This window comes from Anser anser (assembly GCF_964211835.1).
Source record: "Anser anser genome assembly, chromosome: 3".
NCBI classification, from domain to species: Eukaryota; Metazoa; Chordata; class Aves; order Anseriformes; family Anatidae; genus Anser; species Anser anser.
This window is the reverse complement of record NC_139722.1, coordinates 75,686,472-75,702,420: the sequence shown is the minus strand read 5'-3', so window position 1 is coordinate 75,702,420 and position 15,949 is coordinate 75,686,472. Positions and strand designations below refer to the sequence as shown.

General features: G+C 49.3%; 1 long non-coding RNA gene across 1 annotated transcript in view; it reads left to right on the top strand.

The window, feature by feature from the left end:
- Window positions 1-15,949, top strand: part of LOC310897398 — a 59,046-nt gene that overhangs the window by 25,201 nt on the left and 17,896 nt on the right. The window contains exon 2 of the long non-coding RNA XR_014582312.1: window positions 6,180-6,307. This is a non-coding gene — a long non-coding RNA (uncharacterized lncRNA). The remainder of the gene's footprint in view (window positions 1-6,179; window positions 6,308-15,949) is intronic.

Sequence of the window (15,949 nt, the reverse complement as noted above, 5' to 3'; positions counted from 1 at the left end):
TCTTATTGCTGGTATAAAAAAAAAAAATAAACTGGTGGTCTCAGGAAATGTAAGACAGTGGCTCCAATAGCACTGAGCGTGGCATTGACAACGTGCTCACCTGCTGTTCTCTGATCCTGTTATTTCCTCTTCAGAAGTATAGCTGAACATATTTCTGGCTATGCTGCCCAACACACAGGATTTACAGCTCAGCTGAGCTAATGTTGGTGTTGGAAGGCTACCTTCTTAATTTCTCCCATTCCCTTTCCATTTAGTCAAGAAATTGTGCCGCATTTTATAAAATGGTTCCAGGTTCTCGGTAGGTGCTAGGATGAGAATTCCCCTGCTCTCCCCCAGCCAACAGGTTAGCAGCAGGCACTGGCACCACCATTTTTATGTAACAGTCGAGTCCTCTTTTAGAACTTGGAAGGGATCTAGGAGGTATTTTTAGGCTTTGAGGGTTTATTTCATCTGCAAAGAAGATATTCAGCTTTCTAAAACCCCAAATAAATGGGAGTCAACCTCAGCTATATATGTTTGCATTTAGTACTATAAATACACAGGCATATAAAACCAGGGAAAGTAAAACCTGTCCCACTTCATCTATCCTGTTTTAATTTGCTTCCAGTAGTTTATGCAAGCAGGAAAATACATAGGGACACAGGGGAAAATAGGTTTCTAAAGAGATTGCTAAATGAACTATCAAATTTGCCTTTCTTAATGTGCATTGGGATTTTTTTTTCAGATTAATGCAAAGACATCAGTGCCTGTAGACACAGAATTTTTACAGCTCTGCTGGATTCCAATCTTTAAAAGTTTCTTTTGTTGTTGAAACAATAAATTTATAAATGTTACTCATCTTTTTTTGGACTTTCTCTATTTAATCAATTTAAAGTATATGCGGATTATCTAGGTCTCTCATGGTGTGGATCTTTCTGACTATCAGTGCGTTTATAGTTAAACAAGTGAGGCATTTGGACTGTAGTCATTTTGATTTATAGCAGCAGGAACAAAGCGAGAGAGTACAGACGTCAGTGCTGCTGCTGCTGATCTGGCAACAGAGACTTCCTAATGTACAAATTACGTCTTTCACCACACAATTCCCTCCCTACCCTAACTAGAGACAGGGAGGCATGGTTATTTAATGTGGTTCATGCAATCTTATGCAAAGGTGTATGTACAGTACTGAGTGGATATTATATAGCTCATTTTAGGCACAGTTTATATTTCGCAGTGCTTTTTCATTTTAAAATGAATTTTCCGTAATAGCAAATATGCAGTAGTTCAGTTTCCTTGTCCCTTTTAGACAAAGCAGTCAAGTGTGAGTTAAGGCCAGTTGTGGAGGTGGCTGTGGTGCTTTACTGATGCAGCCACCTGTCCCCGGAAAACTGCAGTGGAACTACTAATTCCTTTGTGCATAGACACCATGATGTTTCATCCATGTGTGGCCCTGGAAGCATTTTAATAAGGCTCCAGATTTCCTTTGCAGCTCCCTGGACCACCAGGAGGAAGGAGGGCTGTTTTGAGAAGTAATATTGAATATTGGTGATGGAACAAAGCACAGCTCCAGAGATCTCTCACAGGTGGGATTTCAAATTCCAGGGCTTCACATAACTGTCTATACCTCTTCCTATTCTGTATATAGAGATCCTGCCAGTCTTATTTTTTTTTTCAAATGGCACAAAGCATTCCGCTAGCCAAAAACTAGTGTCTGCTCAGCTGGACAAAGCAAAATCTTCTGGCAGTCATCACACCGAGGGACCAGGCATCACACTGCTCTGGTTAATAGGTGGCTGCATTTCATTAGTGGCTGAAGTGATTCCTGTGCATATAGCACCATAGCCTGTGTATCTGCTAAGCCTTTAAAGCACTTTGGGATGAAAATAGCTCAATGCAAAATAATGGTCTCAATTTAGCACTGCAATCTGCAGCCAAAGACTTGGAGCAACTCCCAAGGCAGAGCAAAGATTGACTTGTTTCAAACCCGCTTCTCCGAAGACAGATCCAGTAAGTGCAGCTCCATATTCTGTGCAAAGGCAGGGAGCTACCTTGCATCCATTAGGCTGCCACCGCTCCCCTCTGGTGCGCCGACAGGAAGGAGAGACTATTTCTGAACAGACAGCAGGCCAGTTCCTGCTCCGCAGGCAGCGTTCCTCCTTCAGTGTCATATGGCACACACAGGCAGTGGGTGCCCTCGCTCTCGCAGGTCAGCTTTAATCTGGGGAAATAAATAGTAAAGTCACCATTATTAATATGTATGCGTGCAAGCTATCAGCCTTGTCTCCCACTTAATGTGCTTGGGTACTGATGGCTGCATCATTCATAACAAGCAAAGCGCCTGATCGAATCCTGAGATTGGTTTTGTTGCCCTGGAATGAGAGAGTAAGGAAAATGGTAAAACAGCAGAGTCGCAGCAGCAGAACCTGGATGATCGCTGGTGAGTGTGGGCCCTTGCTTGTTCCTGGGAGTCCATGGGATCTCCTCCAAGGGTCTGCTGCTGCTGCTCCTTGCTCAGGCTGTGCCTGGAACAGCTCAGGTCACAGAGCTGCTTGCTGGCCAGGATAGCATGTACCAGGCCATGCTCGGTCGCTTCCCTGAGAACCTCTGTCCCTATGGGGTGCTGTGGCCTGGCGGGTAGACATTTGGGGAGGAGAATCCCCACTCATACATTAAATGAAGTGTCTTAACAAGGAGGTGATGTAAATGCAGTTTTACACGTAACTTGGGTATTAAAATGCATAAGCGTGTTCCTGTTGGATCCCTATTGCCATGCAGCATTGTTTTTAAGACACCAGGTTTATGTTTCCCTTTTTTGTATATAAAAAAAAAACAAATAATGAGTTTCAAAAGTGCAGTGGAGCCCTTGCTGTGCATTAGTTATTCAGCTGTTAGATTCCTTTTTCCTCTTCAAAAATCTAGTTTATGGTCTAATTGCTTGCCCTTTTTAGATTTTTTTTGAGGCAAAATGGTTATTCAAAGTAGTTGGTACTATGGAACTAAACTGTTTCTTAAACTTGCTTTTTTAGAATGGACAGGGAAAAAAATACACTACAATACAATTGTTAATGCAGCCAGTCCTAAGCTGGAAGGGAGCAGGGGTAGATGCAGCTCAGAGGCTGTAAGAATGGCAATACCTTCTACCACAGGGACCTGGGCAGCACCAGGCTCATTTGCAGTCTGAATGAATACGTAGTCTGTAGGCTGCTCCGATTTATCCCGCTGATCCCCGACCTCAAAAGACCTTTATCTGCTGGGGACGTGGGGGGAGGTTGGGGGCTTGTTTCACGCTGCTCGCATGGTGGCATTGGGGGGTGCAGGGTCTGCTCCAGCTGCTCAGCGTCACCACGGGCTCCTGCACGGGAGGGCAGTGCGAGCTGCGCCAGCAGCACTTGCCAGCGTCAGAGCAGCTTGGCAGGGCCGCGGTGAAGCTGAATCGACACAGGGCAGGGTTTGGCCGGAGCGGAGCCCTGTGTTCTGCCAGCCAAATCCAGTGACGCTTGAATTCACTGATTCCCATTGACTTTAATAGGGCCGGGATATTGTCTCCTCTGCCTAGCTAAGCACAGATACCTTCTGAAGTAGGGCAAGGTCTGACCCTACAACAATCCAGGGAGCTTCGCCATCAAATTCTCCTGAGGAAAAGAAACTGGGTGGAAGGCAACGCTTGGGCAGAAAATGTAAATAAATATGCTAAATACGCTCTGGGTTTAACTGTGCCCTCAAGCCTTCCCTCTGACCTTGCCGAGCAGGACAGGAACACAGGCTCAAGGCTGGGGCTGGGTGTGCAGCTGAGGACACGCACAGAGCAACCATTTTACAAACCATTATTCTTTAGAGCCCAGGACTTGATGATTAAAGGCGGGGGGGGGGTGTACAGTTGGAAGATGAGAAATGACAGTGATTTTTACATTCAGACAATGTAAAAATGCTGAACAAGTAAGCTATTAAAAATGGAGGTGTGGTGTGTGTAAGAAAAGGTTGCTCGCCTTCCTGAGAGGAAAGCCCGTTGCTGTACATCAAGCCGGGAGTGCGGGGGCTGCATTTTGCTGGGGTCTGGGCACGGCCTCCTGCTGCCAGCACTGCAGAGGCACGGGGGGGTGGGGGGGTGGCCGCAGGCACCTGAGGAAACCCACGTACACGCGTGACGTGGGGCATGAGGGATCGAGAATAAACGCGTGTTGGGGGGGAATTACAGTCCTTATTCTCAAAATTTATTATTTTAAACTAGAAAGGGTATTGGGGGGGGGGGCACACAAAGGAACCGTTAGCTGCGAACGTGCCGGTAGCACCCGCCTGACGGCCTGATTTATAAGCGGCATCATAAAAATCCCATTAGGCGTCTCATTGAGAAAAAAAAAATAGAGGAAAAAAAAAAAGAAAAAAACAGCAGAGGAGAAAGGAGGGGGCGGCGGCTGGGGGCGGGGGAGCGCAGGGCCCCGGTGCGTGTCACTGAGGCAGCATTGACGCAGGCAGCTCTGACGGCAGCAGCCGCCGCGGCGGGGACGGCGCGGGGCTGACTGGCAGCGGCGGGCGCGCGCGCGGCCGTTGGGGCGGTTGAGGCGCTGCCTCCTCTCCCGCCGCCGTGCCCGCGCGCCGGCCCTCCCGCCCTTTTCCCTTTCCCGCCTCCCCCAACCGCCGCCGCGCGCGCCCGGGGCTGGCGGCCGTTGCCGCGGCGGCTCGGGGTTCGCTGAGGGGAGCCCCCCGCCCCCCTCCGCCCTCAGGCCCTGGCCGCGTAGGCGCTGCTTGTGGGGGCTGCACGTTTGCGAGGCGGAAAGCCGATAGTGCATGGCACTGGTAACGTTGTCCCTCCGGTTTGGTTCTCGCGGCTCGTAGGAAGCTGGGGGACTGCCGCCTTTTGGGGGAGAGACTCATCTTTCCCGCAGAATTCCCAAGGGTTTTCCCTGTGCCCTGTCTCCAAGATGCAGAATCAGACAGTGGTATTGCTGATAATAAAAACACTTAGGGTTTACTTGTCTCTGAAGCTGACTTGAGCCCTCACAGTGAACTCGAATCCCATTCACAGGCTTTCCCCTGCGAATGCCATGTAATCGTTTGTCTTCAGGACCTGAAGGCTTCCCTTACAGCAATAAAAGGTGGCAACAGTAAGGTTTTTGCTGTGCCTCCCTGCCTTTGGTGCTCCAACTGCTGTTAAGCAACACTGGAAATACCTTGTCTGCGTGACCGGCGTGCTCTTCCCAGAGAGCGCTTAGGAAGGACCTCACATTTTGGGGTCATCAGCCCAGTAACTTCCAGCACCGTATTCAGTACAACCTTTTTATCAAAAGGACAGTACAGGAAAGAGTTTTTTGCCTTCTGTCAAACAAGATGATTTCTGAGGGAAAGCAAAAATGTAGCACACAGGCCCTGACTGAAGAAGCAGAGGCAAACAACAGCGGCACAATCTGCTGCAGTACTGAACTGGAAGAAGGCTGCTGGGGTCTGGGTCCCAGCTAGTGCCAGGTGACAAATGACACAGCATGTATCTTTATTATTATTATTATTTTCCAGCAGGCAGGACATTTTTAGGAGCACACAGGATCCCATGTTATCTGATTGTCCTATCTCATCCACCAGTACAATTCAGGGACTTTTTTGGTCAAAGCAGTAGACTGACACTGGTGGAAGGGAAGGAGATGAGACCAGGTTGCTCAGCTAAAATTGCTCTCTTCTCCCATATATTAGTTTGGGAGAGCAGAGCTGCCACTGGTCTTAGGCTTGATCAGTAGGAGCTGGATTCTTCTTTCTCTCACAGTAGTTTTATGCTATTTGGCTATGGGTGCAGTTGCTTCTGCCTTACAGCTACATAAGTGAAGGAAGAAAACAGTGCTCTTGAATCAAAATACACCTTGAAGGGGAAACTCTTCTCCCTATGAGAATACTTTGTTATAACTACTCCTTTAATGTTACCGTGTATTTTTGTATGCTACACTTAGAGTGCAGTTTATTTTTAATTTTTTTTGTTGTTGCCATATATATTCAGATAGAAATACCAAAAATTAAGTCTCCGAGAGACAGAATAGTAAGGGTAGGTGATCTGCTGTGGAGAAGAAATCATAATAGGAATTGTACTTGTTTCTGACAGCACTAAATTCTGTCCTGGGTTCCTTAAATAAAGGGTTAAAAAGCATTGGAAATATACAGTGGAGCATATCTTGCAGAAACATACAGTTAGAATTGATTTTTTTTCTCTCTTTCCACAGAAAATTGTGAAGAAACAAAAATCCTGTAGGTTGGACGCTGTGGCCGTGGTTTAAAAGCATAATACCTATGAGCCACCAAGATGGTTAACAAGGTGCAGATAGAGAACAGGATGAAAGCTGAATGAAAAGTAAGTGAAATGGTGTGCTTTTGGTATTGGAATTACTCACATTGACTGAAATATCTCCCAACCACAACTTTTTTTTTACAATCTCAAATGAAGGTTTTTGACTGAAAGCCATGGAGAACCTGATTTTCATTTGAATTTGAGAGGTTTTACCCCAGCTAAACTCACTGCTCGCAATATTTGAGCTCGGGAGATACCGAGGCAGGCCCTGTGCTGCAAAACATGTAGGCCAGAGGAAGTGGGGAGACAGCTCAGCTTTATAAACCACCCTGACACCTCCTGGGCAACAGCTTCTGAGGTGAGGAATGCTCCCCGAAAAGCCCAGCAGACCCAGGCCAGCCGGTGCCACCACGGGGGAGCGGGAAGTAGAGCGCGGCGCTGGTGGCAATCTCTGAGGGACAGCTCCTTGCTGCCACGGGCTGCCTGCATCCCCCAGGGGCCTAGGGTGGGCTGTCATGTCTCGTGGTACAATACAGACTGTGGTCTGGAAAGGAGGCTATAACGAAGAGGGCTGTAGAAGTAAATACGTAGCTAAACAAATGGGTCTTGGATCACTGGGAGAAAGTGTCATGGAAAATGCCAGGGACAAAGCCCAGAGTGGCAGCGTTTGAGGACAAGAGACCTTTGCAGGCTCTTTTCTCCTATTACAACCCTTTTGGTTACCCAATGTACCACAGATTATTTTTAAAGCATATAGTATTTCACATACCCCCATCATGGAAATTCTCAGTACTGACCTTCTAATGCTGGGCTAGTGTTTAAGTACCTAAAAACTTGCAAGCAGGATGACCTGCTGCCTTTTACAAAACTTATCATAGTTACTGGTTCATTTCACGATGACGCCATGGACATTGGTAAGGGAGGTTCCTGCTTTCTCAGCTGTGTAAGTGATAGTGTATTTTACCTCCCAGCAGCAGAGGAGTTGTGAAATTCCTGCCATAGGAACAGAGGAGGAGGGGAAAGAGCTGGAACAGGGACAGGGAATGGGGGGAAAGTGCTGGAGAATCAGAGTTGCTGCCACTAGGGGATGGGGGGAGATTTTGTATGCTTCCCCCTCGGATCTTGAGCAGTAGCTGCCGCCCTGAACACTTCCATCCTTCCCAGCAGAGAGGTGTGTGAAAATCCAATCAACAAATTCACAGTTCTAAAAATTGGTTAAGGCTCAAACTGTGCAAAATCAGCCACCATATTTTTACAATTAAAAATGCTACTACACAAGTAGTATCTCTTGATAGAGTAGCTAAAGTTTATGAGGGGACATAGATCAAGACTCGGTGGCCGTAGATGTTGAACAAATAGGAGGTGTTTGCAGGAGACAGAAAAGTGGACAAAATAACTTTGTTGTTCAAGGTGATAACACCCAGTTCTCTACAACTTAATGGAGCAAATTCAGCATCTTTAGATTAATGTACTGATCTTCATGTATTCTATGCAAATTCAAATGAATGTTATGAAATCAGAGTATGAATTTCATGCTTGATTCACAGATTCACAGATTTCTCTAGGTTGGAAGAGACCTCAAGATCATCGAGTCCAACCTCCGACCTAACACTAAGTACTCCACTAAACCATATCCCTAAGCTCTACATCTAAACGTCTTTTAAAGACCTCCAGGGATGGTGACTCCACCACCTCCCTGGGCAGCCCGTTCCAATGCTTAATAACCCTTTCGGTAAAGAAGTACTTCCTAACATCCAACCTAAAACTCCCCTGTCGCAACTTTAGCCCATTCCCCCTCGTCCTGTCACCAGGCACATGGGAGAATAGACCAACCCCCACCTCTCTACAGCCTCCTTTCAGGTAACTGTAGAGAGCGATGAGGTCTCCCCTGAGCCTCCTCTTCTCCAGGCTGAACAAGCCCAGCTCCCTCAGCCGCTCCTCATAAGACTTGTTCTCCAGACCCCTCACCAGCTTGGTCGCCCTTCTCTGGACTCGCTCGAGCACGTCCATGTCCTTCCTGTAGCGAGGGGCCCAAAACTGAACACAGTACTCGAGGTGCGGCCTCACCAGAGCCGAGTACAGGGGCACAATCACTTCCCTCGACCTGCTGGCCACACTGCTTCTTATACAGGCCAGGATGCCGTTGGCCTTCTTGGCCACCTGGGCACACTGCTGGCTCATATTCAGCCGACTATCCACCAATACTCCCAGGTCCTTCTCGGCCAGGCAGCTTTCCAGCCACTCATCTCCCAGCCTGTAGCGCTGCTTGGGGTTGTTGCAGCCCAGGTGCAGGACCCGGCACTTGGCCTTGTTGAACTTCATACAGTTGACCTCAGCCCATCGGTCCAGCCTATCCAGATCCTCCTGCAGAGCCTTCCTGCCCTCGAGCAGATCGACACACGCACTTAGCTTGGTGTCATCTGCAAACTTACTGAGGGTGCACTGGACGCCCTCATCCAGATCATCAATAAAGATATTAAAGAGGACCGGCCCCAGTACCGAGCCCTGGGGGACTCCACTAGTGACCGGCCTCCAACCAGATTTGACTCCATTCACCACAACTCTCTGGGCCCGGCCATCCAGCCAGTTTCTAACCCAGCGAAGCGTACGCCAGTCCAAGCCCCATTGAATTGGGCTTGAAGAACAGTATTTAAAGACAGAGGCGCTTGCTTTTTTTTTTTTCTTTAACTGACTTTTTACCACCTTCCTGGTAGTGCTTAATTTCCTATGAAACTTAAATGTGCCTTCACCCCCCTTGTTTGAATTGTTGAATTAGGAGATCAAACAGGCGGTCATTTTCATAGCACAAGAAATTGGGAACTGCGTCAGTCCTCTGAGTTCTCTTTGTGCTGTGTGTCAACTCGTATTGTATGTAATGTCAGTGCAGTGGGGCTACTTGATCATTATGACCTCTGCAAATTAGCTTGTGGGCTGAAAAAATGACAGATATGGAGGCATGTTCTGGGTTTTGTTTTTTAAATTGGGAAAGTGGGTGAAGCAAAAGCGAGAGAGACATTTCAGTTCTAAACCTGCACAAAACTCTCTGCAAGGCCTTGCTCAGATCCCTCAGTGGAAGACACCATGGTTTTCAGCCATATCAAGTAGTATCTTATTGTGCAAGGATTCCTACTCAAAGCAGTGGAACTAGCCAGGGATTACGGCAGTAATCAGTGTGAGTAAAGATGATAGAACAGAATCTTCACCTCTCTGCTCCTGTTTCCAAATTTATAAAATGAGGATAATAAAATTTACCAACTGTTCTGGGTGTTGTAAGGATACATTAGCTCATTCTAGCAAATCACTTTGAAGACAAAACCAAATGCTATATAAATGCTAAGTATTCTGTCAAGATGTGCAGGAGTGTATTCACAGTTCAGGGACACTTTACCAAAATAACTGCTTTGAGTTGGGAGAGGGCTTTAATGATACAGATGTTTGCAATATCTGGAACGCTGTTTTATAAGTCACCTCCTGAAGACATAAGAAGTAAAAATTGGAAACTGCTCAGGAAAAGTGATAGTATAGCACGGCGTGAAAGAGAATTGATTCTTTCACTGTGCTGCTTGTTAAATATTGGTAAGTATTGCTGGGTCAAATATTTCTGAACTGAGTTAGCCATGTGAGGAGAAAGTAAGAGAAAGCAGACTTGCAGTGTAAGATCTCTCTGGGTCTTATGTCTTTGGTGTTGGGTTCTGTGTAGTGTGTATTGTACAGAGCCAAATTTGCCTTAACCAATGCTATTTTTATCTCCTCTGAACTTTAAATTTTATGTTCTTTTAAAATATGTTGCATTTAGACAGGCTAGTCACTGAAAAACACCATGAACGGTCCTTTGTGAAGATGATTGACATGCAAGGCTGGTAGTACTTTAAAAAATAAAGCAAAAAGTAAAGTGTTTGCAAACTGAGCTATATTTATTGAAGGTCTTTTGACTGATGATTTCAGTTATTGACTCATGTGAGGCAAATACCCAGTCCAAAGCCTGAAAGCACTTCAGGTCTATCTCTGAGCATGACTGTGTTTAGCAGGGCCTTAACTCCAGGTCGCAAGGCCTAGCTCTGGAAGCCCAAAGTGTGGACGTCTTTGGAGCTTGATGACTGTGACACAAGGGTTCCTACTCACCTTCACAAGGTTTAGATCAGGACCTTACTCTCTTCTAATGAAAAGACTTTGGACTTGATACACTGAATGCCACTTGCTTAAGTTTGGTGACATTAAGCGGTTCTTTGCCCAGTCCACCAAAAGAAAACAGTGCGTGTAGTCCTACCCGAGAGAAGTTACCAAAGTCACTGAAATTTAAATGGGAGACCATAGAAATTAATTACTTCTCAGAGCATGAAAAATGAACTAATAGCAGAGCTCTCAGGCACCGTATTATAAATTGTTCCTTGAGGCCTGAGGGGTAGCTACTCATAGTGCCAGGCAGAGAAGGGAGGCAGCCTTCATCCGGAGGTGGGTGTGAGAGGTATGACCGCATGCAGCCAATGAGCAGCACGCCATCTTCTGCCCTTCATCCTCCCTCTGGAATGTCCCAGCGGGTTTTGAAGTGCAGGGTCCGTGCCAGACTGTGAGTAAAGAAAGCCATTGTTGGTATGGAACATGGAAACTGGCACTGCCTTGCTGTCTTCTTCCTTCGCTCCTGTTGTACACGTCAGAGTTTAACTGATGGAGAAGGTGGTTCCTTTAAACGGCTGAAATCTTGTTGTACATAGTGGGAAGAAATTAAAGAAAAAGAGCGCTCGGGGATAATGATGGAAAGCTTTCCTTTGGCAAGATCTAATAGGATGGAATAATATCTCATAGGGAGTTAGACATAAAGCTTGACTTGGTACAGCCTCAGAGACTATTGTGGATGGAATTACCCTGTTCACCCCCAGGCAATGATCTGTGCGCTGTATTTCCACCCCTGATTTCCGTGATTCCCTAATAAGAGCCTGATCTGCCAGCACGATAGTAACTTGCTGGAAATACTTGTGTAAAGGCAGATCTTGATGGGAACTTCCTAAAACACAGTAGTGGGATAATGCAATGTTTTGTATTGTGGTAGAGTATCGCTTTCTGTGTGCTGGTGGGTGAAAATAAAAATAAATTAAGTACAAATTTAGTACTTAAGAGGAAATATAGAGTGGCATAGGATTGTCTCTAAAACTTTACAAGTATGTTCAGTTCCCTGTAAATTTTTAGGGCGTCTCTCTGAAGGAAAGGGATGTGCTACTAGGTCCTGAAAAACTCCGCAAATCATTCACAAAAATAGGCATTTTACTAAATCAGGCAGCGTAAGAAAGCAGGCATCTCCTGCTGCCGATTTGAAAACCTCCTCCTCTGCTTTGCAGCCAAATCTTACCACAGCTTTATGTGGGAGATAACAGATATATCAAAGGCCATCGTGAATGCCGAATTTAACATCCGTGCTAGCAAGAGAGTCTTTACGCGTCCTCTGCTGCTTGGCGCTGCTTGCTGTTTTCCCTTCTCACCAAGATAAACTTTGAGAGGAGAAAGGACTCGGCACCTTGTCAGTGTTCCCAGCAGACAGCGAACCTGACTCAGGCTTGTAGTGATCCCACTTACATCACCGGCGTGTCAAACTGTTCCAGCGCAGAGCCGGCTTAATGGTTTGGGCAAGTAGCCACCGGCTGCTTGTCAGCGCTGGAAGGACAAACGAGCCGTGCCCCAGGGCTGCGTACTGCAGCGGGAGCAGCCGGGGGCGGAGCGCTGGGGGGCACCCCCCGGCCCGCGGGGCCACCCCAGGACCTTCCGCAGCAGGCGCCGGCCACCCGCGGCTGCAGCCGAGGCGCGGAGCAGGGGCGGCTCCGCTCCGCAGCGCGGGGGCGGCGCGGACACGCGTGGGCCGGGGCGGCCGGCAGGGGCGCTGCCCGCCCCCGGGGGAGCTGGGGGCCGAGGGGGGGCTCCACGGCCGCCCCCAGCACGACGCCGGGGGGAGCCCCCCCGGGGACCCCCCCCCCCGGATCGGCAGCCCCCGCATGCGGTCAAAGCCGTGGCGGTGCGAGCGTGGCCCCGGGTGGAAGGGAGCCGGCTGGTTCGCATCGGCTCTCGGTTGGCTTTATTTTATTATTATAATTATTTTTATTTTTGCCTTTCTAAGCACCTTCCAGCGCTGGAAAAAATAAATAAATAAATAAAAAATAAATATCGCTGCAGCCTGCACAGCAAAAAATTGCTACTTAAGAAGATCAGAAAGACTTCAGCATGCACCCGATCCTAAATATATTTGGAAAGATGGAGGGGGGGGGGGGGTGGAGGGGGGAGGGCACTTTTACCCGGCTTTCATCAATGCCTGTTTGAAGAGAGACAGAAATAATTAAGGGAAAAAAAAATCCCTCCCCCCCCCCCCCCCCCCCCCCCGCTCGAGCAATCATAATACATTGAAATTTCCCAAAGTCTAGTCAGCTGCAAAAAATAAATGTTTCTGGAGCTGGAGGATCATGTTGCAGAAGCGTGTGACTGCAAGACCTAGATTCCTTTCCCCGCTCCCCCGTCTCTTTCCTTAGGTGCTTTTTAGCATTATTATTTGTTTTGGGAGGGGAAAAATCATCTTCGCTTCAGTCTCTTGCTAGAGGTCCAGACTGCTTACGTCTGAGCGCCCCTTATCATTTCAGTGAATGGCAATTGCAGCCTTGGTGCTGTTATAGCAATGAAGCTACAGACGTCATTGCCTCCTGTTGGACGTGAGATGTGTCCAAGCATCAGCCCCTTTTGCTTAAGAAAAACTCTTTAACTTCCACGCAGCCGACAGGCAGGCTTTTCTAAGATCCTATGGACCCACCACCGTACTGATACAGTGCTATATTTTTATTTATCTATGCATACACATGCACACAGGTGTGCGTGTGTACGTGTGTTTGTCTGTATGTATATGGAGAGACAGAGAGAGAGAAATTAAAGCTGCTGCTGTAGAGCAAGCTCCTCTAAAACATCCTGCTCATCAGAGTAGCTCTCCGCATCGCTCTGTTAAATACAGCCGGGCGGGAAAGCCATCATCAATCAATTTCGGGTAACAAGGAAGACTTGTTGAACACCTTGTTCTCCAGACCCCGGGAAGATGCTGGGCTGCCGGAGCGTGGACGAGCCGGGATTGTGCCCTGAACTTCACCCGCTTGGCAGCCGCTGTTCCTAAGCCATTTCCCCTCTCCTCCCCTGCCTCTTTGCCTCCCGGACCGGCGGTCTGCTCTTTAAAGTTGATCTGAAGGGGAAAGCAGAGACGAGCTTGTGCATAGTTTGGAGGGTAAGTTGTGTCCTCCCCCCTCCCGCCCCCCCACCGCGAAAAATACCCGCTAGCGAGCCTCCAAGTGCGCCAGGAGAGGGGGCAGGTGGCGGGGGGGGGGGTGCTCGGGACCCCAGGGGACGGCATCTCGCGCCCAGCACCGAAAGGGTTACCGAGGAAGACAGACAGACAGACCGAGGGACCGACCGACCTCCTGCGGGGCTGCTGGCTTGGCAGCCGGCCTGGCCGGGTGCGAGCCCCCCCGCAGCGCCGAGCCCCCCGCAGGTGCCGCAGCCGCAGCCCCCGCCGAGCCGCCCCCGCCGCCCCCCGGCCCCGGCCCTCCGCCGCCGGCCCCGGGGAGCCCAGGATCCCCGGCTCCCGCAGCACATGACCCCTGCAGGGAATTTAGCCTCCCTGCACCTGCAGGCTCTTGTCATCCCTCCTCCTCTGCTCCCGGTTTGCTTTTTAATCCTCTCATCCTCCCCGCTTCCCCCCCGCCCCCCCCACTCCCCCCAATCCATTCAGCTTTTACCTTTTTTTTTTTTTTTCCCCTTCTTTCCCCTTGTCTTTTTTTAACCAGGAGGAATCCCAACAGGGGAAAATAATATCAATCGGCTCCCTCCTTCCTCCCTCCCCCCCCCATATATATATATTAAAAAAAAAAAAAAAAAGCACCACCCGCTAACATTTGGGAAAACAACAGAGGACTGTTGCCTCTCCAATTTTCACTCACACACGCTCAGATGAATGAGCAAGGAAGGGGGGGACCTAAACAGCCCCTTTAGACGTGGGGCTGAATTGATGGGATTGTGATTTGTAGGATTTCTCCACTTAGTCCCTGCCTCCTACTTGCTCTCCAGCCACTCCAAAGTCTCTTCCCCTCTCTTTAAGCAGCGATTTCTTTCAATCTCTCTCTCTCTCCCTCCCCGTGTCTCTCTCTCACACTCTCCCTCTCTCTCCACACACACTCATCTCCCCGGAGAGAGAGAGAGGAGAAACTCAACTCCCAAACACCGACCAGATGTCGAAGAAACGCAAAGCCCTGGAGGGCGGCGGAGCCCGGCTCCCCCCCGAGGACCCCAGAGCCCGCTTTGGGGCCGGCGAGGAGCAAGGTAGGGCGGCGGAGGCCTGCAGGTGGCCGGGCGGTGGGCAGCCGGCAGCCCACCGCAGGAGCGCGTCGGCCCAGCTGGCCTCCCGCAGCCCACCGACAGCGGGGTGACTTGGGCGCGTAGGCCAGGCTGCTCCCACGACGGGCTCCACACAGCAGGGCTGGTCCCCCCGCGCCGACGGCGAGCTTCTGCCAGGGGAAGGGTTAAGAGGGGCAAGGGTATGGGGAGAGGGAAGGGGGCGAGGGTGGGGAGCCGAGGGGGGCTGCGGGTCCGGCGGGAGGTCCGGCTGCCTTCCCCGCCGCTGCTCGTCACGGGCGGTGGTATAGCCATGCTGCCTCATTGATTTGTAGCTCGTGTAAATCTGCTCGCAGGCTGTTCTCGGCTTGGGCAGCTGGTGATCTGGAGGCACCTGGTATAGACGTTGTGGTTTCGTGTGGGTCCCGCTTCCTTCGGTGAGCCCCCATCCCTGGTGTGATTTCGGTTGCGTCATGTCGGGGCTTCCAATGCTGCACTTGCAGCGCACTTTGCATCCAGCTAAAGTTGGTTTTTCCCCAGCCTTGGTGCTTTGCTGTAATTTTCAAGCTCCAAGTATTTGTGGTGAAAGCTGCTCTGCACTTTTTTGACAAGATAATATCGATGTAGAGGCTGGGTGGTGTAAAATCAGCTATGCACACAAGTGTGAGGGAGGGCGTTCTGCAGCCGAATTTCTTGCTGCTCAGACAGCCCAGTGGGTTCCCTTCCTTGTGTTTGTTTCGACTAAGTGGGCCCAGATGAACCAAGCTCAGCTACAGTGCTCTGGGGCTGGAGCTGTACTGCAGGGGAGAGACAAAAATACCAGTTGGATTCAGAGCAGTGTTTCAGGCTGTTGCAAATGGCTCTGGAGACCACGATGGGAGGCGGTGGGGGTGCGGTGGGTTCAGGTGGCCCCGCGAGCGCGTCTCTTTGTCTGCTCGGATTCAGAAATACGCAGCTTCTGTCCGGGCAGGTGTAAGCCTGGGCAGAGAGCCGGCAGGGATGGCAGGAGTGTGTTCTCCAACATGGAGTCCGGGGCCCTTTTTGTGAAGGATGTGGAGGCTCGTCGTGTCACGAGTCGCCCAGATCATGAAATTCACTCACCACCATGGATGTTTTTGCTTTTTGCAATGAAATGTCTCCACTACAGTGACTGGTGTGCTCTTCTGGTTTCATTAGGAAGGAGCACTCCTAGTGATTCACCATCTCTTTCAAAAGATATGGCTTAGGGTTTATATGGTTGTTGGTTTTAAATTGCTTGGCTCTCCCACAAGAAAATAAGATTCATGTCCAGATTTTCTTATCATTTGTCTGCTTAAGACCAATCTTGACATTTGAGGGACATTTTCAGACACTGTGAAT